The sequence below is a fragment of the Triticum dicoccoides genome, chromosome 3A (assembly GCF_002162155.2).
Source record: "Triticum dicoccoides isolate Atlit2015 ecotype Zavitan chromosome 3A, WEW_v2.0, whole genome shotgun sequence".
NCBI lineage: Eukaryota > Viridiplantae > Streptophyta > Magnoliopsida > Poales > Poaceae > Triticum > Triticum dicoccoides.
Genome location: NC_041384.1, coordinates 425,632,109 through 425,657,544, shown reverse-complemented (window position 1 = coordinate 425,657,544; position 25,436 = coordinate 425,632,109).

Below are 25,436 nucleotides of genomic sequence, written 5' to 3'. Positions count from 1 at the left end.
ATCGATCTAAGCTACCATTACAAAATCTCGTGGACTACTACTATATACATGGAAGGTGTTCTAATGGTAATATGGTGGTCAACTAGAAATTTTGATCGGTGGAAGACTCCATAATATATGCTCCAGCTTCGTCTTCATAATCATCATCATTGTCAGGGTCGGAGTCTATGTCGTCTAGTATGATGTAATCCTCTGAACGAATGTCCGCTCTAGGTTCGGGATCCCCCATGAATATTCCTAGCTTGTTCTTCAGGTCTTCATTTTTCTCTAGTAGTACAGCAATTTCTTCTTCATATACATCGCGCGTAGCTTTAAGTTCTTCCTCCAGCTCCATGTTTCGGGTCATCACCTTCTTCGTGTCCATCATGTTGGCGCACATCTGGTTCTCGTAGCATCGAATGTGCTGGTTCAACTCCTATATGTAGGCTGCAATGGATTTATCCTTCCTGGTGCAGATCATCTCCCATTTCTCATGTTAGCGTCCACATATCTGGTAGGTGGTGTCCTTAAGATCCTTGTTGTACACCTCTCCTATGCGTCCAATGGCGATGTGGGTGGCCATGCTCTTTCCTAAACTCCTGGTTGGTACATCAAAGGAAAACTCGATGGGCTCGGTAACTGGTGCAAACGTCCTCCCTGGAGACGAACTTGAATCATCCATCGCTCCTCTTCTGGAAAAGTGGCGGTGAAGGTTCTAGTGAAGCTTGGTATGTCGATGTTCAGGTACCTATTGACTTCCTTCAAGTGTCGTCCGAAAGATGTGTCGTCATCCCGGAGTGAACTTGTTCCTTGGGTCCGCCATCTATAGAGTAGAAATGGAGAAGAGTTAGAAATGAGTAGAGAAGAGTATCTTGTGGCTTTTCCTAGTGGTCGCATCCTACAGTCAACATGTGCTCTGATACCATCTTGTAGCGACCCGGTACCAATGGACCGTAGTCTCTGTGCTTAAGTGTCATCCCTGGATCGGTATTGCTGACACACACAGTACTCGAGGATTTATAACAGAGTTCAATCACACACTTATTACATTGAGTGTCTAATAAAGAGTACTTATTACAATAATATGGCTGAAGGCCATCTAAATAAGATAACCGCGAAAGCTTCAAAGATAAATGAGTCCATCCGATTCCACAACAAAATTGAGTGCATGACAATGACCTATCGCACCTTAATCTTCGTCTGAAAATTCTGCAACGTGATACGTTGCACCCGTGTAGGTCAGCACATGGAATATGCTGGCAAGATAACACCATAGATCAATGAACAAATAACAACTATCACTACATGCATATTTGGCTGGTGGAGGCTCTATGGTTATCAATTGCATAAATCTAATTTTTCTCTACAACAAAGGAATATATTTTATTTAACTACAAAGTTATTTCATTATTGAGAAGGTCCCTCCAACTCAATTCCAAAATAGTAATTAAAAACCCAACAAATTCATTAAGTAAAGTGATGAGATCAATCAATAATTCAAATACCAGATGCTCAAGATGTCCATAATCAGGGACACGGCTAACCACGATTAGTTTATACAATCTCCAGAGGTTTGTGCACTTTTCCCCACAAGACTCGACCACATCCATGATCGGATGATCGAGATATAGTCTTTCTGAATCATTAACTCTTTACTCTGGGTAGACAGTACCACCTACTTTCCCCTATATCTGCTAGCCTACCACTGAAAGAGGTCACACAACTTACTCAACTATGCCAGATCCCATAACGGCTTGTGGCTGCACACGGAAGTTTCTGAGCATGAATAATATTATGATCCCTTTGAGCCTGGGTGGCATTCCATAGGATGATTACACGGGTACTCTGGGATATCCTAGGACAACACTGGATTGCTCCAAGTGACCGCAACCAATCCACCCAGATGTGTATTAAAGTAGCTACCTTAAGTTTCCCTTAGTTAAATATTAACTCTTAGATCTTGCATGAATCTCACATACCAATCCATGTCTACGAGCATACCAAAGCAGTATAAGCATAACATTTAATACCCGGGGTTTGATATAAGACAATAGGTTCCTACCTCGTCAACTACTTCCCAATACCCACATGTTATCAAAACCTACTCATGCAATGTTTGAGGGTTGAAACTAATGCATAAAAACTGGGTAATAAAGGGGTATGATCAAAGTGTTACTTGCCTTGTTGACAATCGGAAAACCCTAGAGATTCGTAGTAGCAAGCCTCGCACTCCGGAAACTCTATCATGAACAAACAATAACATAATAAGCACTCAAGCATAGGATGCAAAGGTAAAACCAAAAGAAAAGATCTAAACATAAAGTTCAAGTGAAGAGCCTCGATTTGCCAAAAGAATCAATCGAATCGGAGATACAAAACTCAAATTATGATCAAAAGAAGTTCAAACTCAAATCTTCTTGAAACCAAATAGTAAATTTTCAAAATCATGTTCAAGTTGTTTATCTGGATAGAGGGAAACAAGTCGAAGATTTTGGCGTTGATTTCACTGGATTTGGATAAACGAGCAAAAAGTAGTGAGGGTTTAAAGATCAGGGATTAATTTGCAATGAAAGTAATTACTGATAGGTCCCTGGCCAAAAATTAAATTAAAAGAAAAATCTATCGGATGAACGTCCGCTAACATAGACTAACGAACGAATCCGTTCGTTAACAGAACCAAACGAGTGAACGCTCAATAAATAACTTGACCTAAATAATAAACCGATCTAAAAAATAAAACTGAAATAAATAAAAAAATCGGGTGGGTTAGCGGTTTATACCGGTTTGCCAAAAAACCGACGGCGGCGGCGGCAACTCCGGCGAGCGGGGTGGCGCAGCAGCGGCGGTGGGGCGGCGGCTAGCGGTGCGGCAGCGATGCGAGGCGGTGTCATGGGGATGCAGGAGGTGCTGCAGCGGTGGCGCGAGGAGGTGCGGCGCGGCAATCGCGGCGGTTGCTTGAGGCGGCGAGCAGCGGCGGCGGCTTGGGCGGCGGGGCAGCGCGATTTGGGGAGGACTGGGGCGGCAAGGTGGGTGGCTATATAAAGGGGGGTGGCCGACCTGGGCAAGGGGGCGATGGCGAGGCGGCGGCTCGGACTCCGCCAGTGTCTGGCTCGGCCACGGCGGGGAAGGCGGCGGCGCAAGCGGGCTGGCTGGGCCTTTGGCCTAGTTCGGTCCGGGGAAAAAAATACTTTTTTAAAATAATTTCACCATAGAGAAAAATCTAAAATAAAATAAATAAAAATCCTAAAATTCCAAAAATAATTTTCATGGTCCTCTCATAATTTTTTTTAACAGAAAGACTGGAAGGGAAACCCCTACTGTATAATTGGTGCAACAAACCCAAATTGCAAGTACCATGCCTTGAACCTGGGTGTGTGGGAAGGCATGAGCCCCTTCCCACCACTAGGCTATGCCTTAGTCTGCTCCTCTCCTAATATTTAGGACAACATGAACATTTTTCTCGGCTAAAATGCAGTTTTTCCCTAATTTAATCGAATAAATCTCAAATAAAATTCAAATAAAATATATTTTTATTCAAAATTAAATTTCCATTATTTCCTTGTTGTTTTGAAGAAGTCATAGTATCTTCTCTCATTATTTTATTTTATTTTAAAATAATTGGAAAAATAACATCAAATAAAATCACCTTGACCCAAATTACCAAATTTTGAGATTCAAAAATGGAATTTTATGAAAACCTCCAACTCTCTCAAATGGTCCTTGAGTTGCTTAAGGTCTCTTGGATCAAAATGTCCAAGTAAATCAAACTAAAATGCAAAGAAATCATGGATGCATATGATGACCTAATGATTAGCATCCAAATTGAAATTTGGGATGTTACAGTAGAATATGTAGGAGCAGATATGAGCATCCAGGTTCCGCTATTGGTTATTGACCAGAGATGTGTCTCGGTCATGTCTACATAGTTCTCAAACCCATAGGGTCCGCACGCTTAACGTTCGATGACGATTTGTATTATGAGTTATGTGATTTGATGACCGAAGTTTGTTCGGAATCCTGGATGAGATGAGGGACATGATGAGGAGTCACGAAATGGTCGAGAGGTGAAGATTCATATATTGTAAGGTTATATTCGGACACCGGAATGGTTTCGGGAAGTATCGGATAAGTTTTGGAGTACCGGGGGTTACCGGAACCCTCCCCCCCCCGGGAAGTTAATGGGCCACACATGGGCCTTAGTGGAGGAGAGAGGGCCAGCCAAGGAGGTGGCTCCCCCCCTTGCCAATCCAAATTGGACAAGGGGGGGGGGGGGGGCACCCCCTTTCCCTCTCCTACTCCTCCTCTCTTTCCCTCTTTGCTATTCCGAAAAAGGAAAAAGGAGAGGGGAATCCTACTTGGACTAGGGAGTCCTAGTAGGACTCCCCACACCTGGCGCACCCCCTTGGGTCAGCCACCTCTCCTCCCCCTTTATATACATGGGAGGGGGCATCCCAAAGGCACACCAAGTCTTCTCTTAGCCGTGTGCGGTGCCCCCCTCCACAGTTACACACCTCGGTCATATCGCCTTAGTGCTTAGGTGAATCCCTGCGCCGGTAACTTCATCATCACCGTCGCCATGCCGTCGTGCTGACGAAACTCTCCCTCTTCCTCAACTGGATCAAGAGATCATGGGACGTCATCGAGCTGAACGTGTGCTGAACGCGGAGGTGTCGTACGTTCAGTGCTTGGATCGGTTGGATCACGAAGACGTTCGACTACATCAACCGCGTTACTAAACACTTCCGCTTTCTGTCTACGAGGGTACGTGGACACACTCTCCCCGCTCGTTGCTATGCTTCTCCTAGATAGATCTTGCATGATCATAGGAATATTTTTGAAATACTACATTCCCCAACAGTTGCATCAGAGCCAGGTCTATGCGTTGATGTTATATGCGCGAGTAGAACACAATGAGTTGTGGGCGATGATACGTCTCCAATGTATCTACTTTTTCTCATGCTTTTCCTCTTGTTTTGGACTCTAATTTGCATTATTTGAATGAAACTAACCCTGGACTAACGCTGTTTTCAGCAGAACTACCATGGTGTTGTTTTTGTGTAGAAATAGAAGTTCTCGGACTAACGCTGTTTTCAGTAGAACTACCATGGTGTTGTTTTGTATAGAAATAGAAGTTCTCGGAATGGAACGAAACTTTTTGAGGATTTTTATACCAGTAATAAGAATTTCTAGAGCCAAGACCCACCGGAGAGGGGCCCCTGGGTGGGCACAACCCACCAGGGCGGGCCCCCTCTGCTGGCGTGCCTAGGTGGGTTGTACCCACCTGGTGGCCCCATTGATGACCCCCCTGATACTATAAAATCACAATATTCCAGAAAAAAATTAGGGAGAAAGAATTATCGCGATCCACGAGATGGAGTCACCGCCAAGCCTTGTTCTTCCTCGGGAGGGCAGATCTGGAGTCCGTTTGGGGCTCCGGAGAGGGGTGTCTTTGTTCTTCGTCATCACCAACCCTTCTCCATCGCCAATTCCATGATGCTCCCCACCGGGAGTGAATAATTCCTTCGTAGGCTTGCTGGTTGGTGAGGAGTTGGATGAGATTCATCATGTAATCGAGTTAGTTTTGTTAGGGCCTGATCCCTAGTATCCACTATGTTCTTAGATTGATGTTGTTATGACTTTGACATGCCTAATGCTTGTCACTTTGGGCCTGGGTGCCATGATTTCAGATCGGAACCGTTTATGAAGTCATCATTATATCCATGTTTTAGATCCGATCTTGCAAGTTATAGTCACCTACTACGGTCATGATCCGGCAACCCCAGAGTGACAACAACCGGGCCCACTCCCGGTGATGACCGTAGTTTGAGGAGTTCATATATTCACTATGTGTTAATGCTTTGTTCCGGTTCTCTATTAAAAGGAGGCCTTAATATCCCTTAGTTTCCAATATGGACCCCGCTGCCACGGGAGGTAGGACAAAAGATGTCATGCAAGTTCTTTTAATAAAGCACGTATGACTATTTATGGAATACATGCCTACATTATATCGATGAACTGGAGCTAGTGTTGTATCGCCCTAGGTTATAATTGTCACATGATGAATATCATCCAACAAGTCATCGATCCAATGCCTACGAATTTATACTTATTGATCTTGCTGCGCTACTATTGCTATCATCACAGTTACACTTGCTACAAATTACTGCTATCACTGTTACTGTTACCGTTGTTACTTTCACTACTATCAAACTACTTTGCTACTGATCACTTTGCTGCAGATAATTAATCTCTAGGTGTGGTTGAATTGACAACTCAGCTGCTAATACCTTCAAACATTCTTTGGCTCCCCTTGTGCCGAATCTATAAATTTGGGTTGAATACTCTACCCTCGAAAATTGTTGTGATCCCCTATACTTGTGGGTTATCAAGACCTTTTTCTGGCGCCGTTGCCGGGGAGCATAGCTATATTTGTTGAGTCACTTGGGATTATTATCATATTATCACTATGAAGAATCTGAAGGATCCAAATACTAAGATTTATCCCTCTAAGACGAGGGGAGGTAAGGAACTACCATCTAGTTCTGCTTTAGATTCACCTTTTGTTATGAGTAAACTTGCAACGCCACCACATGCTATTAATTATGATATGTCGCAAGTTATTGATGATGCTACTTCTACTATGAATGATGCTTATGATGATGCTAGTACCTTGCTTGATAATGAAGATGTGCCACTTGGTGAATTTCTTAATAGATAAATTGCTAGAGTTATACAACATGATGTTGTTGAATCTAATGATGAGCTTGAAACTGAATCTCCTGAGACACCTGCTAGAACTAGCCTTGCTAGATATGAATTGCCTAAGGTACTGGAAAGTTGTGTTATGAGTGAAGAAGCAACTAGAAATATTCTTGCTTGTAATGATAGAGATGATCTAGAGAAATTACTACACAACTATAAAGAAAAATCTCTGAATGCTAGAATGAAATGTGATCCTAAGTTTGCTACTTCACCTATCTGTATTGATGATAAGGATTATGAATTCTCTGTCGACCTAGAGCTAATTACTCTGGTTGAATCTGATCCTTTCCATGGTTACGAAACAGAAACTGTTGTGGCACATCTTACTAAGTTGAATGACATAGCCACCCTTTTTACACATGATGAGACAACTCGTTATTACTTTATTCTCAAATTATTTCCTTTCTCATTAAAGGGTGATGCTAAATCTTGGTACAATACTCTTGCTCCTGGTTGTGTGTGTAGTCCCCAAAACTTGGAGATCGGGGTATACCAACTATACCTTGCTCTATCAAAAAGAATTATGTGAAAACTGCTTTGTGTGATTTAGGAGCTGGTGTTAGTGTTATGACTTTCTCTTTATATAAAAGACTTGACTTGAATAAACTCACACCTACTGAAATATCTTTGCAAATGACTGACATATCAACTTCCATACCTATCGGTATCTGTGAGGATGTGCCCGTTGTTGTTGCTAATGTTACTATTTTGACTGACTTTGTTATACTTGAGATCCCCGAGGACGACAGCATGTCAATTATCCTTGGTAGACCCTTCTTGAATACTTCAGGGGCTGTTATTGATTGGAATAAAAGCAAGGTCACTTTTCATATCAATGGTAATGAGCATACGATGCACTTTCTGAAGAAACAATTCCAAGTGAATGGTATTAATGTTATTGAAAAATCTCCGACAATCACTATTGGAAGTTTTCAAATACCTCTACCTACTGTCAAAAGAAATATGAAATGCTTATTGTTGGGGAAATGCATATCCCCATTGAGGTAACTTAGTGATTTACGGAAGTTCTTCGGTTTCATGCTAATCGAAAGTGGTTGTTAATAAGACTTGATCAACCTTATTAATGAATCATTATTGAACGGAACGAAGTTGATGATTTAGTAAGCACTACTTTCCGTCCCTACTTTTTATTCTCTATTTTTATTAGTTAAATAAAATAAAATGCCATGTTTTGTCTGTTTTCCGAATTTCCCGTGCAATAAAAAATGACCCAAAAATAAAAGTTCTCAGAACACCGTGAAAATTTTATATGATTTTTTCCTGAATATTTAAGAATTTTTGGTGAAAAAATAACCAGAGGGGGGTGCACCAGGTGGGCACAACCCACCTGGGTGTGCCAGCACCCCCTGGCGCACCCTGGGGGGTTGTGGTCCCCACGTGGGCCCCCTCACTTATCTCTTCATACCACATCATCACTTACCTCCAGAAAAAATCCCCCATTGCTCTCTCTCCCGTGTTCTTGAGCTCAAACCCGCGGATTTCGATCCCTTTGCTCGAAGCTCCGCTTCCGAAACTGATTCGGGGGATTGTTGCTTGGTATGTGACTCCATCATTTGTCCAATTAGTTTTTGTTTTAGTTGCTTATACTTTGAATAATTAGCTACTCTTGGTGCTGCTGTAGATGTGCTTGCATGTTGAATTCTTAGTGTTCTAAGTTGTTTGAATGCTTGTTATGGCCTCTATGTATCCCTATGAGTAGTTGCTATCAATCTTACAAATTTTTGTCACTCCAAATTTTTTTAGAAAATTGTACGCGGACATGATGAACCTATTTGGAAGGAGTTCTTCGAGGAGACGACCTCGGGGGCATCCTCTAGTGACAGTTCTACCCGTCGGTCTTACGTTGAACCAAGTGAAAGTTCCACGTGAGATGCAGCCATCAAAACCTGCTTATGGCCTTGCGATGAGTAGATGACGTAGGCGGGCATCAAGGAGGAATTTGAGCAATATGTTCACAATGCCGGTCTCTGTCCCTACCTCTCATATAAGTGTGAACAGTGCCATCTTCTCATTGAATCATTTGTCAAAGGATATAAATATTTTCCACATGCGTCTAGGGTGTCGTTTATGCTTTATGATGAACCATTTACTATTCCACTAGAAAAAATTTCTTACCATTGCAAACTTCCATTTTGGGGTTGGCTTGATGAGCCAGCAAAGGCTGAGTATGAGACCTTCTTGACTAGCCTTTGTTATGGTGAAAATAGAGGAGTGAGACAAGGAAGAATAAAAAGTGTTCACTTTACCGCAATCCAGTATTTTGCATTATTTAACGGGAAGTGCACAGTAGGCAAGCAAGACTATAGCATACTTTGTTTGCCAGACTTGAGCCTCATTCACACCGCTCTAAGTGGTGAAAGGAATTATAACCTTGGAGCAATTGTTGCACGTAGACTTCAGCATAACGCCAGAAGTGGCTGGTTCTATGGTGGAATTTATGCCACGCGTTTAGCACGAGAACTGGGTGTTTCACCTTTTCCCTTTGACCCTATCCTACCCACTCGATATTTAGATTTTGATGCCTTAAAGGAGCATAAGATTCTCAAGGGGAGGGCTGATAACTTCACTTATAATTTGTTGTTTAACCAATCACATGTTGTGGACACATATTTTCCTGCGCCTGCTCTCTTTGATTATCACAGCAAGGAAAGATATTTTGTTCTTGAGAGCGAGGCCCAAGCTCACAATGCAGCAGTGTTGGCGGCACGGCATGCTGAGGCCTCCGCATCGAGAGCCTCCGTGAGCTACCATGCCAACTACTACCCTCAAGGCTACGGATTCACTACCAAGTTAGGCCAAAAGCCTAAGCTTGGGGGAGTACGTGTCTCTCACCGACATTACATTCATGTCCACTTATTCCCTTTGTCGGTGTTCACACTTTTTCATTGTATCATCCATGCTTAGATTTATTTTTCTTGCTTTCTTCTTGTGTGTTTGAAATTTTTTAGAAAAACCAAAAAAATTAGGTGTAGGAATTTACTTTCTATGCATGCTTAGTAGTAGTACTAAAAAGAAAGTCCAAAAAGATTTCCTTGTTCTTCTTTTGCTTGTTGGGAGCTTTGCCGCATAAATAGTTTTTCTCGTTTTTGCTTTTTATTTGCTTGTTGAAGAAAATCAAAAACTCCAAAAATATTTCAGTGTGTTTCTCTGAATTTTTTTTCTTTTATTCGAGTTGTACCGAGGAGAAGACCACAATGAAAATGTTGAGTGGCTCTCATATGAATGATAGTTGAACTAATAAGAGCCCATTTTACCTTGTCTTCTCCTGTTGAATAAAATGTTTGCAGATTCCAGCTTAGTCCATGGTACTCTTGCACTATTATTATTTTCATATCATTCGGTCGTGCAAGTGAAAGGCAATAATGACGATATTCAATGAGTTGGCCGTGGCATGGAGAAACTGGTATGAACTCGACTTGTTCTGTCTGTGTAAATATGTTTAACCTAGTATCCAGGCTTCAACACATTATGATTAAACATGTTTGCAATGACAATTAGAGATTATAGTTTCTCATGCCATGCATAAGTAGCTGGGAGTGGATAATGATTTATCTTGGATATCAACATAGCGTTAAAATGATTGTGATGTAGTATGATGATATGGTATCCTCCTCTGAATGTTCGAGTGGCTTGACTTGGTACATGTTCATTCATGTAGTTGAATCAAAACCAGCATAGTCTCTATAATATTAATGTTCATGGTGTTCATATCCTACTGATGCTAGTGTCTAATGTTACTTATGCATAATGCCTGGTTATGATCGTTGTTGCGCTCTAGCTGGTCGCTTCCCAATCTTAAATTGCTAGCTTTTGCCTGTACTAAGTGGGAATTCTGCTTGTACATCAAAAACCTTGAACCCAAAGTTATTCCAGATGAGTCCACCATACCTACCTGTATACGGTATTACCCTGCCATCCTAAGTAAATTTGCATATGCCACCTCCAAAAACTTCTAAAAAAATTATCCATTTTGTGTGCCTGGATCGTTCATGGAACGACAGGAGGTGGTCGATATGTTCCGTGCTAAGCATGTTATCCTCGGGTCGAGTGTTTATTCACTCGCCATCGCACGAAGAAATGGGCGGTAATAGGGATTCCCAGTCCTGAACTCAAAAATGCAAATAATTAAACCAAACTCCCCCGGGACTGATGTTGGTATGGACAGCACCCGTTGTTTCGGACAAGCCGTGGAGTGTGATTAATGGTGGAGGGGGAGTAAACTTTTACTTCTATCGCTTGGGAACCACCACTAGCCTTCTTAGCATGGAAGATGTTGATAACTGATGGTCGCGAAGTGAATGAGAAGGGTGCATGTCTCAAAATTTCATTTATCTCTGCTTTAAAAAATTGAGCTCTAGCACCTCTGCAAATCACTACTTCCTTCTGCGAAGGGACTATCTATTTACTTTTATGTTGTGTCATCACCTTCTATAAACAAGCGCCAGAAACTGAGTAGAGCACAGCAATCATGATTTATGCATTATGTATAGCTAATGTTGGGTTCATCATGACTGGATCTTTTCTACCATGAATTACAATGGTTAGTCGCTGCTTGAACTTCGGAGGTGCTCTACATTTATGTTTTGCGGTCTCAGAAAGGGCTAGCGAGATACCATTATTGTCATATTATATCATGGTTGTTTTGACAACGTGTTGCTGTTTGAGATATCTTATTATTGCTCGCTAGTTGATTATGTAATTGATATGAATCATCATAATCTTTAGGAGTTATTGTTGACATGGTTATTTATAATGTTGGCTGAAAACCTGGGTGTTGTTTAAGCTTATTTATGCAAACAAGAGCAAAACAGTTCGTAAAAGTTTTTCTTTCTCTCTTTCAGTTTATCAACTGAATTGCTTGAGGACAAGCAAAGGCTTAAGCTTGGGGGAGTTGACACGTCTCCAACATATCTACTTTTTCTCACGTTTTTCCTCTTGTTTTGGACTGTAATTTGCATGATTTGAATGAAACTAACCCCGTACTGACGCTGTTTTCAGCAGAACTACCATGGTATTGTTTTTGTGCAGAAATAAAAGTTCTTGGAATGGAATGAAACTTTTTGAGGATTTTTTATACCAATAATAAGAATTTCTAGAGCCAAGACCCACCGGAGAGGGGCCCCTGGGTGGGCACAACCCACCAGGGCATGCCCCCCCTCTCCTGGCGCGCCCAGGTGGGTTGTACCCACCTGGGGGCCCCGCTGATGACCCCCCTGATACTATAAAATCACATTATTCCAGAAAAAATTAGGGAGACAGAATTATCGCGATCCACAAGACGGAGCTGCTGCTAAGCCCTGTTCTTCCTCTGGAGGGCAGATCTGGAGCCCGTTTGGGGCTCCAAAGAGGGGGATCTTTGTTCTTCGTCATCACCAACCCTTCTCCATAGCCAATTCCATGATGCTCCCCATCGGGAGTGAGTAATTCCTTCGTGGGCTCGCTGGTCAATGAGGAGTTGGATGAGATTCATCATGTAATCGAGTTAGTTTTGTTAGGGCATGATCCCTAGTATCCACTATGTTCTTAGATTGATGTTGCTATGTTTTTGCGATGCTTAATGCTTGTAATTAATCATTATATCCCGGGTGCCATGATTTTTCAGATCTGAACCGTTTATGAATTCATCATTATATCCATGTTTTAGATCCGATCTTGCAAGTTATAGTCACCTACTACGGTTATGATCCGACAACCCCGGAGTGACAACAACCGGGCCCACTCCCGGTGATGACCGTAGTTTGAGGAGTTCATGTATTCACTATGTGTTAATCTTTGTTCCGGTTCTCTATTAAAAGGAGGCCTTAATATCCCTTAGTATCCAATATGGACCCCACTGCCACGGGAGGGTAGGACAAAAGATGTCATGCAAGTTCTTTTAATAAAGCATGTATGACTATTTACGGAATACATGCCTACATTATATCGATGAACTGGAGCTAGTGCCGTATCACCCTAGGTTATAACTTTCACATGATGAATATCATCCAACAAGTCACCGATCCAATGCCTACGAATTTATCCTTATTGATCTTGCTGCATTACTATTGCTATCATCACTGTTACACTTGCTACAAATTACTGCTATCACTGTTACTATTACCGTTGCTACTGTCACTATCATCAAAACTATCAAACTATTTTGCTACTAATCACTTTTCTGCATGTAATTAATCTCCAGTTGTGGTTGAATTGACAACTCCGCTGCTAATACCTTCAAATATTCTTTGGCTCCCCTTGTGTCAACTCTATAAATTTGGGTTGAATACTCTACCCTCGAAAACTATTGTGATCCCCTATACTTGTGGGTTATCAGGCAATTATTGTCATACTGCTTACCAGCAACGTCTACTTTGATTCGGCGGTATTGTTGGATGAAGCGGCCCGGACCGACGTTACATGACCGCGTTCATGAGACTGGTTCTACCGACGTGCTTTGCACACAGGTGGCTAGTGGGTGTCTATTTCTCCAACTTTAGTTGAATCGAGTTTGACTATGCACAATCCTTGTTGAAGGTTAAAACAGCACACTTGACAAAAAATCGTTGTGGTTTTGATGGGTAGGTAAGAACGGTTCTTGCTAGAAGCCCGTAGCAGCCACGTAAAACTTGCAACCACAAAGTAGAGGACGTCTAAATTGTTTTTGCAGGGCATGTTGTGATGTGATATGGTCAAGACATGATGAGATATAAATTGTTGTATGAGATGATCATGTTTTGTTAAAGTTATCGGCTACTGGCAGAAGCCTTATGGTTGTCTCTTTATTGCATAAGATGCAAGCGCCATATAATTGCTTTACTTTATCGCTATGCGATAGCAATAGTTGCAAAAGCAATAGTTGGCAAGACGACCATGTGATACACGTTGATAGAGATCAAGATGATGGAGATCATGGCGTCATGCCGGTAACAATGCAGATCATGACGGTACCTTGGAGATGGAGATCAAACGCAGAAGATGATGATGGCCATATCATGTCACATACTTTGATTGCATGTGATGTTTATCTTTTATGCATCTTATTTTGCTTAGTACGGTGGTAGCATTATAAGATAACCCCTCACTAAATTTCAAGGTATAAGTGTTCTCCCTGAGTATGCATCGTTGCTACAGTTCGTCGTGCCAAGACACCACGTGATGATCAGGTGTGATAAGCTATACGTTCACATACAACGGGTGCAAGCCAGTTTTGCACACGCGGAATACTCAGGTTAAACTTGAGGAACCTAGCATATGCAGATATGGCCTCGGAACACTGAGACCGAAACGTTGAACGTGAATCATATAGTAGATATGATCAACATAGTGATGTTCACCATTGAAAACTACTACATCTCACATGATGATCAGACATGGTTTAGTTGATATGGATCACGTGATCATTTAGATGACTAGAGAGATGTCTATCTAAGTAGGAGTTCTTAAGTAATATGATTAATTGAACTTGATTTATCATGAATTTTGTCCTGATAGTATTAGCATATCTATGTTGTAGATCAATAGCTTGCGATGTAGCTCACCGTTTATTTTTGATATGCTCCTAGAGAAAAATAAGTTGAAAGATGATAGTAGCAATGATGCGGACTAGGTCCGTGATCTAAGGATTATCCTCATTGCTGCATGATACGTCTCCAATGTATCTATATTTTTTTGTTGTTCCATGCTATTATATTATACATCTAGGATGTTTTATATGCATTTATATGCTATTTTATATGATTTTTGGGACTAACCTATTAAATGTAACGCCCCGAGACCGATGTGCCAGGTGTCGTCCAATTATTCGCTGTTGTTGCCTTGTCTTTGCTTGCGTGTCATGCATTGCATATCATGTCATCATGTGCATTTCTTTTGCACACATGTTCGTCTCATGCATCTGAGCATTTTCCCCGTTGTCCGTTTTCCAATCCGGCGCTCCGATGTCACCCGGTGTCCCTTTCTACCTCTTTTCGTGTGCGGGTGTTAAACGTTTTCGGATTGGACCAAGACTTGTCATGCGGCCTTGGTTTACTACCGGTAGACCGCCTGTCAACTTTCGTGCCATTTGGACTTCGTTTGATACTCCAACGGTTAATAAAGGGACCGAGAAGGCCTCGTGTGTTTTGCAGCCCAACACCCCCTCCAAAGTGTCCCAAAACCCACCTAAACCCTCTCCATCATCTCGGTCGTTCGATCACGATCGCGTGGCCAAAAACCGCACCTCATTTGGACTCTCCTAGCTCCCTTTACCTATAAATATGTGGCTCTTCCCGAATTTTCGCGTAGTCCAAACCCTAGCCTTCCTCTACCTCGCACCCGAACGAAATCTCCACCGCGCTCGGACATGTCCAGCCGCCGCCACCGACGAATCCGGCTGCGCCACCTCATCACCCGCCGCTCTCTCTCTCCTCAGCCCCGCCGCCGGCCCGCGGAACCCAAATCGGGCCCGCGCCGGCCCAGATCCGCCGCCGCCTGGCCGAGCGTCCGAGCCGCCCGGTTCCGCCCGCGCCTGCCGGATCCCGCGGCCACGCCTCTCGCTGGCGCGTCGCTCGCCGTCGCCGGAGCCGTACGCCGGCCGCCTTGCCTCGCCGGTGCACCGCCGCGCCACCGCCCGACGTTGCCGGTGCCACCGCCTTCATCCGCGCCGCCCCGCTCGTCTCCGATCGCCGGCGCCATCCGCCGCCTCGCTGGTGTCGTCCACCGGCGCGCCGCTCGCCGTGCCTCTCCACCGGAGCCGTCGCCGGCCATCGCCGGAGTCCGCTCCAGATCCGGTCCGGGTATCTGGGTGGATGAGATCCACCAGCTCTCCGAACCAAACACTCCGGGCCCGCGCCTGTATCTCGCCATCCCGCACCGTTTCGTCCCATTGACCTTCTCGGAGGGTATAATTTCTACTAAGTCCCCGAAATTTCCAAATTCAAATGCCCATGTTCATCATGTCACAACTTTGCATCTGTAGCTCCGATTCATGCGTGTAGCATATCAAAATGTTCGTCTCTGAGAGTACATCATTTTATCTCATTGCATCATTTTCATTTGATCTCATCTTGGTGCCCGAAATGCTGTTGGAAGAGATCTATTTGAGTTAATTGTCAGATCTGCTGCACCAAATAGCTATTTGTCATTTTTGCCATGTTTAATGTGTGCATGATATGATCCTAAGCTCTACATGAGTTTTGCTATATGCTTTGCCATCTTTACAGAGGTGCTATCCATGTATTTTTGTGACATATGTGGTGACTAGCACAAGCTTGCAAAGTAGTGCATTCGTTAATGCTGATTTCAGGGACTTAGAATTTCTCTAAGTCCTTGATCTGTTTTATCAATATGCCATATGTTCATGTTGTTTACTAGTGATCCGTGCCTCTTTTGAGGATGATCATTAAGGATGATTTATTAATAATGTGGTGCTCTATCCATCCATGTCTTTTTTTGCAATTATGGAGCACCCTAGCTTGAGTCAATCGAGCTCTACTTTTGCTATTTCGTAATTCCTGGCAGATTGTCTACTTGTTAGCGATTTCGCCGAGGATGTTGTTGTTGATTCGTGCATGCTATGTTATTTTTCTTGCCATTTCTAGCTTATATAATGTGTATTATTGATGGGTGTATGCTTGGATTGTCATGCCATGCTCTGTAGTGAGTGCATCGAGCTCGTGAACATGCCTACTCGTTAAGATATTTGCATGCTCCAGTTTTACTGTAGGTCTGAGATCTGTTTATGTTTTTGCCATGTTCACATGCTTGCAATTGTATTTTCAAATCCCTTTTGGCTCAAGGTCACTAAGGGACTTTTGTTAAGCTCTTTGAGTATCTCCATTCCATGCCTTTCTTGGCCATGTTAAGTTCCTGTAGCATATAGTTTTCATGCTCCAAAGTGTGCTACCTGATCTGAAATTCCAGGCTTGTGTTAATTTCACTAAGTCTGAAACCTGTTTATCATTTGCTCTTTTACCATGCTTGTTTGAACCTGTTAAGGAGTGACTTAGCCGTAGCTCAGTGTTCACCTTTTGTCAAGCATTATGAGTGGACCCCTGCCATGTATTTTGTTGCCATGTTTGACTGTTGTAGTATATTTATCTTGGTGCATTTAGTTGGCTACTTGCTGATTATCGCAGACCGATGCCATATTTGTTTTGCTTGCCATTTCCAAACCGTGCATCCGATTCCGGCGATCTTTATATCGATTTCAACCGAAATCACCTCAACTTTCCAGTGGCACTCTTGGGTTTCCAAGTTGAGGCCAGGTTCAATAATTCCTTGTCAAATCATGCATATGCATCGCATACCGCATCCCGCATATCATACCATGTTCATGTGTTGGTTGTTTACTATGTTGTGTGCTTTTTTCTGGTGTTGCTTCTTTGGGTTGGTTCCGTTAACGTCGCGTTTGTGAGGACCCGTTCGACTACGCCTATTTGTCTTCTTCATGGACTCGTTCTTCTTCCTTGCAGGATTTCAGGTAAGATGACCATACCCTCGAAATCACTTCTATCTTGGCTTGCTAGTTGCTACCTCTTTTGCTATGCCTATGATGCGATACCTATCACTTGCTTATCATGCCTCCCATATCGTGAAACCAAGCCTCTAACCCACCTTATCCTAGCAAACCGTTGTTTGGCTATGTTACCGCTTTGCTCAGCCCCTCTTATAGCGTTGTTAGTTGCAGGTGAAGATTGAAGTTTGTTCCTTGTTGGAACATGGAGATGTTGTTCCTTGTTGTAACATGTTTTACTTGTTGGGATATCACAATATCTCTTATTTAATTAATGCATCTATATACTTGGTAAAGGGTGGAAGGCTCGGCCTTATGTCTGGTGTTTTGTTCCACTCTTGCCGCCCTAGTTTCCGTCATATCAGTGTTATGTTCCCGGATTTTGCGTTCCTTACGCGGTTGGGTCATAATGGGAACCCCTCGACAGTTCGCCTTGAATAAAACTCTTCCAGCAAGGTCCAACATTGGTTTTATCATTCGCCACCTAGCCTTTTTCTTTCCCTTGGGTAGGCCTGCCCAAGGGTCATCTTTATTATACCCCCCCGGGCCAGTGCTCCTCTGAGTGTTGGTCCAACTGAGCGATGTCCGGAGCTACCAGGGGCAACTCTGGGCTGGCCCACCCGACGTCTTGCTCATCCGGTGTACCCTGAGAACGAGATATGTGCAGCTCCTATCGGAATTTGTCGGCACATCTGGGTGGCTTTGCTGGTCTTGTTTTACCATTGTCGAAATGTCTTGTAACCGGGATTCCGAGCCTGATCGGGTCTTCCCGCTAGAAGGAATATCCTTCGTTGACCATGAGAGCTTGTTATGTGCTAAGTTGGGACACCCCTGCAGGGTTTTGAACTTTCGAAAGCCATGCCCGCGGTTATGGGCAGATGGGAATTTGTTAATGTCCGGTTGTAGAAAACCTGAAGTTGACCTTAATTAAAATACATCAACCGTGTGTGTTACCGTGATGGTCTCTTCTCGGCGGGGTCCGGGAAGTGAACACGGTGTTGGAGTTATGCTTGACGTAAGTAGTCTAGGATCACTTCTTGATCATAGTTTTCTCGACCGTGCCTTGCCTTCTCTTCTCACTCTCATTTGCGTATGTTAGCCACCATATATGCTAGTCGCTTGCTGCAGCTCCACCTCATACCTTTTACCCTACCTATAAGCTTAAATAGTCTTGATCGCGAGGATGTAAGATTGTTGAGTCCCCGTGACTCACAGATACTTCCAAAACCAGCTTGCAGGTGCCGAGGATACCGAGCAGATGACGCAACCGAGCTCAAGGAGGAGCTCGTTGAAGATCTTGTCCTTTGTGTTGTTTTCATTCTAGTCGATCAGTTGTGGAGCCCGGTTGGGGTCGATCGGGGATCTGTGTAGCCTTTGAGGTAGTCTTCTTTTATTTTGGTTCCGTAGTCGGACCTTGTGTGTATTTGGCTGATGTAATGCTTTATTCATGTATTTGTGTGAAGTGGCAATTGTAAGCCAACTATGTATCTCTTTCCCTTATGTATTACATGGGTTGTGTGAAGATTACCTCACTTGCGACATTTCTTTCAATGCGGTTATGCCTCTAAGTCGTGCTTCGACACGGGGAGATATAGCCGCATCGAGGGTGTTACATTAACCTAGAGCCCAGTGCTAGTTTCTGTTTTTTCCTTGTTTTTGAGTTTTACGGAAAAGGAATACCAAACGGAGTCCAATTGGCGTGCCAATTTTTAATGATTTTTTATAGACCAAAAGAAGCCCTCGGAGTAAAATAGTTGGGCCAGAAGAGTCCCGAGCCGTCCATGAGATAGGAGGGCGAGCCCAGGGGGTGGGCGCACCCTCCACCCTCGTGGACGACTCGGAGACCCCCCTGACGTGACACCGATGCCAAAAATTCCTATAAATACAAAAACCTCCAGAAAATAACCTAGATCAGGAGTTCCACCTCTAGAAGCCTCCGTAGCCACCGAAAACCAATCTAGACCCGTTCCAGCACCCTGCTGGAGGGGGGAATCCCTCTCCGGTGGCCATCTTCAACATCCTGGCGCTCTCCATGACGAGGAGGGAGTAGTTCACCCTCGGGGCTAAGGGTATGTACCCGTAGCTATGTGTTTGATCTCTCTCTCTCTCTCTCTCTCGTGTTCTTGATTTGGCACGATCTTGATGTATCGCGAGCTTTGCTATAATAGTTGGATCTTATGATGTTTCTCCCCCTCTACTCTCTTATGATGAATTGAGTTTTCCCTTTGAAGTTATCTTATCGGATTGAGTCTTTAAGGATTTGAGAACACTTGATGTATGTCTTGCATGTGCTTATCTATGATGACAATGGGATATTCATGTGATCCACTTGATGTATGTTTTGGTGATCAACTTGCGAGTTCCGTGACCTTGTGGACTTAAGCATAGGGGTTGGCACACATTTTCGTCTTAACTCTCCGGTAGAAACTTTGGGGCACTCTTTGAAGTTCTTTGTGTTGGTTGAATAGATGAATCTGAGATTGTGTGATGCGTATCATATAATCATACCCACGGATACTTGGGGTGACATTGGAGTATCTAGGTGACACTAGGGTTTTGGTTGATTTGTGTCTCAATGTGTTATTCTAGTACGAACTCTAGGATAGATCAAACGGAAAGTATAGCTTTGTGTTATTTTACTAGGGACTCTTGAATAGATCGATCAGAAAGGATAACTTTGAGGTGGTTTCGTACCCTACAATAATCTCTTCGTTTGTTCTCCGCTATTAGAGACTTTGGAGTGACTCTTTGTTGCATGTTGAGGGATAGTTATATGATCCAATTATGTTATTATTGTTGAGAGAACTTGCACTAGTGAAAGTATTTACCCTAGGCCTTGTTTCTTAGCATTGCAATACCATTTGTGCTCACTTTTATCATTAGTTACCTTGCTGTTTTTATATTTTCATATTACAAAAACCTATATCTACCATCCATATTGCACTTGTATCACCATATCTTCGCTGAACTAGTGCACCAATACAATTTACTATTGTATTGGGTGTGTTGGGGACACAAGAGACTCTTTGTTATTTGGTTGCAGGGTTGTTTGAGAGAGACCATCTTCATCCTACGCCTCCCACGGATTGATAAACCTTAGGTCATCCACTTGAGGGAAATTTGCTACTTCCTACAAACCTCTGCACTTGGAGGCCCAATGTAACGCCCCGAGACCGTTGCGCCAGGTGTCTTCCAGTTATTCGTTGTTGTTGCCTTGTCATTTGTTCATGTGTCATGCATTTCATATCATGTCATCATGTGCATCTCATTTGTATATGTGTTCGTCTCATGCAACCGAGCATTTTCCCCGTTGTCCGTTTTGCAATCCGGCACTCCTACGTCCTCCGGCGCCCCCTTTTGCCTCTTTTCATGTGCGGGTGTTAAACTTTCTCGGAGTGGACCTAGATTTGCCAACCGGCCTTGGTACACTACCGGTAGACCGCCTGTCAAGTTTCGTGCCAATTGGAGTCCGTTTGATACTCCAACGGCTAACCGAGGAACCGTAAAGGCCTCCTCAGAGTTGCAGCCCAACACCCCTCCAAAGTGGCCCAATAACCCATCCAAACCCCCTCCATCCTCTCGGTCGTTCGATCACGATCGCGTGGCCGAAAACCGCACCTCATTTGGATTCTCCTAGCTCCCTCTACCTATATATTTGTACCTCCCCACGAAATTCGCAGATGAAACCCTAGATCTTCCTCCTCTGCGCGCCGGACATGTCCACTCCGCCGGCCGACATGTCCGCCTCCGCCCCCTCGTCCAATCGAACGCCGCCACCTGTCCTGCCGCCGTCTCGCAACCGCGCCGGCCCGTGGAGCCCATCCGGGGCCCGCGTGAGCCCGGATCCGCCGTCGTCGCCCGCACCCGCCTCACCGGAACTCCGCTGGAGCTCGCCGGCGCTCCGCCGGAGTTCGCCGCACCTCGCCACCGCGCCTCCAAGCCGTGCGCCTCGCGCCACCGCACGTGGGACGCCGCCCATCCGCCGCTGCGCCGCCTCGCGCCCCGCATGGCTTCGTCGACACCACTGCATGTCGCCCGCGCTCCATCGCTGAACGCCGCCGCCTCGTCCAGATCCCGTCGGCCTTCTCCTCATCGTCGCATGCCCCCGTCGCCATGAGCACCGTCGTCGCCGCCCAGAATGGATCCGGCCTCACCGGATCCGCCCAGATCCGCCGGGGCCCCTCCCTGTCTTGCCTCGGCCGGCGCCAGCGTCCCTTGTTCTTCCGCACCGCTGCCATGGCCTCCTGCCCGTGAGGAGCATGGGAGGACGACGACGCGCGCCAACCGTCTCCCCTGCAGCGCCCGCGTGGGCTGGCCCATCGCCAACCAGTCCAACTCCCTCCTCCTCGGATGGGCACGGCCCAGTGGTGAGCGCCCGCTATACCCCGCCCGTGCGAGGAACTCTATGTTGCGCCCGCTCGTCTGTTTTTTTTTCACTATGTCCCCAGTTCCATACATTTTCAAGCCCTGTTCATCCTGTCATAACTCTATCATTGTAGCTCCGTTTTGGGCGTGTGATATATGAAAATATTTGTTAGGATGTGGTCTTCATTTTGTTCCATTACATCATGCTTGTTTGAGTCAATATTGATGCCCAAATGTATGTTTCAAGAGTGCTATAAAATGTTAGTTCCTGATTCTTAGCAGATTATGAGCATTTGTCATTTTTGCCATGATTATTGTGTGCCTCCTATGGACTTGAGCTCTACATGTGTTTTGGGCTATGCCATGCCATATTTACAGGGGTGTATACCATGTATTTTTGTGATCAATGTGGTGACTACCACATGCATGCAAAGTAGCTCTCGTGATGTTGCTGATTTCAGGGACTTAGAATTCCACTAAGACATTTCCCTGCTGTTATTTTTATGCCATGTGTTCATGTCGCTACAGAGAGATCCATGCCTCTTTTGAGTATGTTCAGTGACGGTGTCCTGGACTAGGGGGTACTCAACATGTCATCTCCTGATCTGTTAGATTGGGCCGAGGACCCTCATGGCCCTATACTCATGGGCCAGTTCGGACAGCTGCCGCATACATGGAAGATTCCACAAGACTTGGTGATCAAGACAAGGACTCCTCCCCACCAGCGTATTCAGCTAGGACTCTTGTTATCCTAGGCCATTGGTGCATTATATAAACCGAGGCCAGGCTAGTCGATAGATAACATATACAACAATCATACCATAGGCTAGCTTCTAGGGGTTTAGCCTCCACTATCTCGTGGTAGATCAACTCTTATAATACTCATATCATCAATATCAATCAAGCAGGACGTAGGGTATTACCTCCATCAAGAGGGCCTGAACCTGGGTAAAACATCGTGTCCCCTGCCTCCTGTTACCATCGATCCTAGATGTATAGTTCGGGACCCCCTACCCGAGATCCGCCGGTTTTGACACCGACATTGGTTCTTTCATTGAGAGTTCCGATGTGTGATCGGCAAAAGGATCAATGGCTCGCCCGCAGGTCAATTGCGACGCCGGCATCTTCGTCCCCGGCTCGACCGAGGACCGTGCTCCATCTCCGATCGTCATGTTCGGACGGGGGCCTTCTTCAACATCAACTCCGATCTCTATCATGATCATAGAGGAGTCGTCCATGGAGCTCGAGGGCTCAACGTCAACATTGCCTTCGGGCGGCTGTGCTGTTTTTATGGACAGCAAACTTTTATTCATCGTCACCACCAACTCGAGCATCGGTTTGACGATTGCTTCAGTGGAATAGTGCGGAATTACGTCTACAACAGCCATGCAAAATTTCGCCGAGTTCCAATGGAGGAATTTCCAGAAATCTACGATATACCGGAGCCCTGTCAAATCTGGATTGGGAATCTGGACGAGTTTAGGGCGTGGTCTCCAAAGCCCAGCTCGAAGGTCCTTTGGAAGATCCAACCGTTCATCTATTGCGGAATTCCCATATCTACCACCCCTCCAAACTTCAGCTCGATCCGACGGTTCAAACTCCGGTAACCTTCCGATGAGTGGACCAATTTTCGGATCCGTTTTCTGCGCGAATACAGATCCGACCCGAATTCATGTTTCTTTAGGAACGTAATGTTCGAAAACCTTTTTAGAGGAATTCTCTTCTAGGGTATTGTGCGTTGTTTTTAAACACGTGTCCGTAAATTGTTAAACCTCCCCTGAGGTCATCTTCATCATCATGCTAGTGTCAAACCAGTCCGGCAATATTGCTCCAAGGCTGCCGACCTGCGCTAGACACGTCGTCACTTTGTTGAGCCAAGCTCAACTTCTTCGGATCATCATCTCGGCAAGCCGAACAATAGTCCGACATCGCGAAGGATAAATCGTCACCAACATCGCTGCCCCACAGATTACACGGAGCGGGCACACCGGCATCACCGCACGGTCACTTCATCAAGCCGGCATCGACCATGTCACGACCGGCATCAGCAGGACCGCACTATCGCTTCTTCAAGCCGATGTCCATCATGCTGACCTACTTCGACTCATTGGCTGACATCGAGGCTTCGACATCTCGGCTAGACCGGGGGCTTCACCATCTCTTCATCAACCTACTCCGGAGACTTCAGCGTCACTAGCCGACCAGCTTCATCACGTTAGCTGGACCGAGGGCTTTGCCTCCGCAAGCCAACCTTTGCCAGCATCGCCATGCCGCCGCTTTATCGCCCATCAGGAAATGGGTGTGCGGATCGAGTCCCAATTTTGGGAGTCAGCTTTCTTCGGATTGCTACAACAAATAAACCAGGTGTTATTAATCCTAGTAATTTTTGCTTGTTGGAGTTTATTTTTCCCAAGAAATTATTACTCTTGTTTGTTCTTGTACATAGGTCTATCGAATGATGTCCGCATTAACGACAGTCGTGTGGTGGTTCGGTCAGTTTCCGTACATAGTCCGGCGAACGCCGCATCCGGAGCTCGGACCGACCTGTGAATTCAGGCTTTGCCACACCTTTACCGCATCACGCTGACGCCCAGCATCGACATTGACTTCAGCGCCAGGCCATATTTCTTTTATTACTCACTTTGCATAAATTATTTATTATGCAACATTTTTTATTATCATTACTATTATCTCCGGTTTGCACTATTTTCATGCACAGGAAAATGATCCGGGTTGGGCAGTATCGTCAACTTGGCGTACTGACATACCACGTCACCTCGGCTGGACGGGGGGCTTCGTCAACACTTCATTACCCCATGCCGGGGACTTCGGCATCACTCTGCCGGCCTACATTGACCGTGCTATGTCACCACTTCGGAGTGCCAAGCCCTTTGCTCCGCCACCTCGGGACTGGTTTGGGGGATGGAACCTTGTCCCGCATCAAGCTCGGACCGCGTCATCAATACCGAACACATTAACCAGCTAAGTTGCCTTCATGCTCAAAGTTTTACATTTTTAACTTGTGTTTGGTTCGACCAAGCATTATACCTTTTTGGAAAAAAGTTGCTTGTAAAAAATTTCCTTGTCCAAACTTTGTTTGTGATGCACAAATTCAAATACCCCATTTATTTGGGGGCTTCCTTTATGAAGCTTTTCCTCTTGCATATGATTATACTTGTACGGCTTCGTTCCTTGTTCGTTTATTAGGCCACAATATGCACCATATTGACTTAAGCGATTTGCAAGCTGGGTTGCCTGGCTCCTGTGCTTACCCCTACGTTCCCGATTGTTCGGCTAGGAGTAAAGGGAGCACCTCTGCGATTGTCACGACCGGGTCCTCCGAGCTCTGACCTAAGACTGGGTGAAGCCGAAAGCTAGCGCTCTTATTGTTTTGAATCATGGTCGGCACACAACGGAACTCATGAGTACAAAAAATGTATTGCACAAGTCTCATAATGAGCACTGAAGAAAGGTATCGGTGGGGGTACTATTTTCTTTGAAGATGCTTCTTACACTTTGTCTGTAATATAGAATAAGTTCCCTGAGCGCACTTTGTCTGTTACAGCCTTATGGCCCGGTTGCCTGGTTATCGGAAACACTGTCGATATTCTCGACAAGTGGAGTACATAACACTTTTCGGTCCTTGACCGAAGAGGGAGAAGCCGACGGTCGGTTAAGACGCGTTTAAAGTTTGGGTGAACAAAGATATGATATTAGTACTTCGGTACATACAATCATTATACATAAAATTCTTTTACCCAAGTCACTTGGGGGTTCTTAAATTTATATGCGCCGTTTTATTATAAGTGTTCTTCTTCTTAGTTGTTGCAAAGTTTTT